This window comes from Panthera pardus, unplaced genomic scaffold, assembly GCF_024362965.1.
Source record: "Panthera pardus isolate Hobbes unplaced genomic scaffold, ASM2436296v1 HiC_scaffold_27, whole genome shotgun sequence".
NCBI lineage: Eukaryota > Metazoa > Chordata > Mammalia > Carnivora > Felidae > Panthera > Panthera pardus.
The window spans coordinates 50943029-50946158 of NW_026526843.1; the positions used below are offsets into that span (position 1 = coordinate 50943029).

General features: G+C 40.1%; 1 pseudogene; it reads left to right on the forward strand.

Annotated features, from left to right (window-relative positions):
• Window positions 1–2382: 2382 nt before the first annotated feature.
• Window positions 2383–2870, forward strand: LOC109258452 (peptidyl-prolyl cis-trans isomerase A-like; annotated as a pseudogene).
• Window positions 2871–3130: the final 260 nt, after the last annotated feature.

Sequence of the window (3130 nt, forward strand, 5' to 3'; positions counted from 1 at the left end):
TTATTGAAAACACTGTTGCTCACCAAACTACTGCATATATCTTAGTCTTCCGAGAGTACCAACCTGTAAAACTGAAAGGTGATGCCTACTAAAAGTTTTTTTTTAAGGCATCAAAGTGGGGGAATGTTGGAGAAGTGGATAAAGTACACCAAAGATGGCTGATTGGGCTAAAACAAACTTTGGCCTCTAGCTTATAGACCCGTCCTCCAGGTTCTTCTTTCTTTGTTTGCTGTGCATGCAACCCCTCCCCCCAACACACACACAAATATGGAGGCTGATAACTATAAATTACCCTTTCTGCTCGCATTTGGAGCTCAGATCTTTGGAGAAACGGTCTTCTCTGATCCCTCCGGTATTAAATAAATCTCCAATCCACCAAGATCTCCGAGTGCCGCTTGGTTTGTCTGCCAGCGTTCCAGCCTGTTTCTGTAACAAAGCATCTTCATTTTCATGTAAGGCATCACCACTTTTCTGTACTTCTGTGGTTGGAGATGAGCTGCACTTTATTAGATTTTCTTGCGCAATTGCCAGTCCATCAAGCACAACTAATAATTCACCAGTTTGCAGTGTGCCATTCTTGTTTTTTGAAGAAAGATTTAATTGTTCTTTCACTCTCTCCAATTTTCCATTGTGTATTAACAGAGCTTGTTTCAGATCAATTGTTGCTCTTCCTAATAAAGTGTCTGCCTTTAAAGTATAATGACTTCAAACTCAAAATCCCAATGTAATCTATGGGATCACATTTATAGTTAGCTGTTCATCCTATTTTGGATTAGAAGAACTACTGGATTTTTCTGTTTTCTTAATTTCTCCATCTACAACTACTTCTGTATATATTGCTGTTCCAAATAAGTTCTTTTTTCTATTTGGTTTGGCACTAGAGAAAGTTACTTGTAACTGTGACCTTCCACTGTGGTTATTACTAGTATCAGACCGTGGTGAAGCAGTGGCCAAGTCCCAATATTCAGCTTAAACTATGTACCAGGAACTGTGCTAGACACTGGGACTTATAAAGATGAGTAAAACACTATTCCTTTTTTCTTTTTCTTTTTTTTTCACTATTCCTTTTTTCAGGGACCTCATAATCTAGTGAGGAGACAAATACGGCAGGAAGCTGTCAGCTCACGGAGGTCAGGCGACCTTGGCAAGTGGCACCCCCTCCAGCGGCAGGCACCTTCACCCTTCTGCGCCCAAGATCAGCAGTGGTGGCAGCAGCCACCCAGGGCCCTGCAGCCCAGGCCATCTGCAGCCACTCGGAACCTGGTCGCTGTGCTCACCAACACCTGACACTACTGCCACCCCCACACTGGCCACGCGCCACCCCCAGCAGACCCCAAACCTCCCTCCTCAGGAGCATGCCAGGAGCTTGCCCCTCCCCATAGGCCCCCGCACCGTGCGCTGCACCTTGGCCGCCTAAAACCGCCAACTCTGGACCCGGAATCTGGCTTCCATCTAAATTGTTTGCTTTTAAATAGCAAATTCACTAAGGGAGGTAGGCCCTAAGGATGCCCTAAGGGTGGATTATTTATTTCAGTTCAGCCCATTCCTATTGTTATCTACTCCCAAACCCAGTTTTCTTGTCTAAGGCAATATATTATGAAAAACAAAAATTCTAATTTGAGACAAATGCCATGTTCAAAATTTTACTTTCTGGTTTTCTTGATTTTAGGCATGTTTCATAATTCATTTTTAGAACCTAAGGTAACATCTTCCTTAAAAAAAAAAAAGTACAAGCAAACAAAAAATGTTTTGGTTTATTTCTGAAACAGGCTTACCATAGCTATAATGAGTTTACAAAAGATTTCTGTTAGACATCCAGCATAAGAGCATTTATTTACTAAAAATTTGAAATTTGTCATGCATTCATAAATTAAACATTTGACTATTGATTCAAATCTTAGTCAAATTGTGCATATCATAACTTACGTAGATTTTTGTAAATTTTTTATTTTGCTTCGTTTTTATTCCTGGCAAACAAAGCTTTAGGTAAAAATCACATTAATTCTTCCATATCAAGAAATGGCTAAATTAAAAAAAAATGATTATATCAGACTCAAAAGCTTCTGCACAAAAAAAGAAACAGTCAAAAACAAAAAGACAACCTACAGAATGGAAGGAAGTTCTTGCAAACCATACATTGGATAAGGAACTAATATCCAAAATATATAAAGAACTCATACAACTTAATAACAAATAACAAACAATCCAAGGAAAAAATGGGCAGAAGAACTAAATAGACATTTTTCCAAAGAGGACATCAAAATGGCCAACAGGCATGTGAAACGATGCTCAACATCATTCATCATCAGGAAGATGAAAATCAAAACAACAATGAGGCCTTGCAGATGCCCACCACCCTGGAGCTCCCTGCGCCATCCAGCCATGCTCACTCCCACTGTGTTCTTTGACCTCCTTATGGTGAGCAAGCCCTTGGACTGTGTCTTCTTTGAGCTGAGGACAAATTTCCAAAGACAACATAAAACTTTCATGCTCTGAGCACTGGAGAGAAAGGATTTGTTTATAGATTCCTGCTTTCACAGGACTATTCCAAGATTTATGTGTCAGAATGGTGACTTTACATGCCATAATGGCACTGGCTGCAAGTCCATCTATGGTGAGAAATTTGATGATGAGAATTTCATCCTGAAGCATACAGGCCATGGCATCTATACTTGGCAAACGCTGAAACCAACACAAATGATTCCCAGTTTTTCATCTGCACTGACAAGACTGAGTGGTTGAACGATAAGCATGTGATCTTTGGCAAGGTGAAAGAGGGCATGAATATAGTGGAAGCCATGAAACACTTTGGGTCCAGGAATGGCAAGACCAGCAAGAAGATCACTATTGCTGATTATAGACAACTCTAATAAATTTGACTTGTGTTTTACCTCCACAACCATTCCTTCTGTAGCTCAGGAGAGCACCCTTTCACCCCCATCTGCTTGAAATATCCTATAATATTTGTGCTCTCACTGCAGTTCTATAGGTTCAATAGTTTCTTTATTCCCCTCCAAGTCTAGCTGGATTGCAGAGCTAAGTTTATGAATATGAACTAAAAACTAAACAACAATAACAACAACAACAAAATCAAAACCACAATGTGATATCACCCCACACCTGTTAGAAT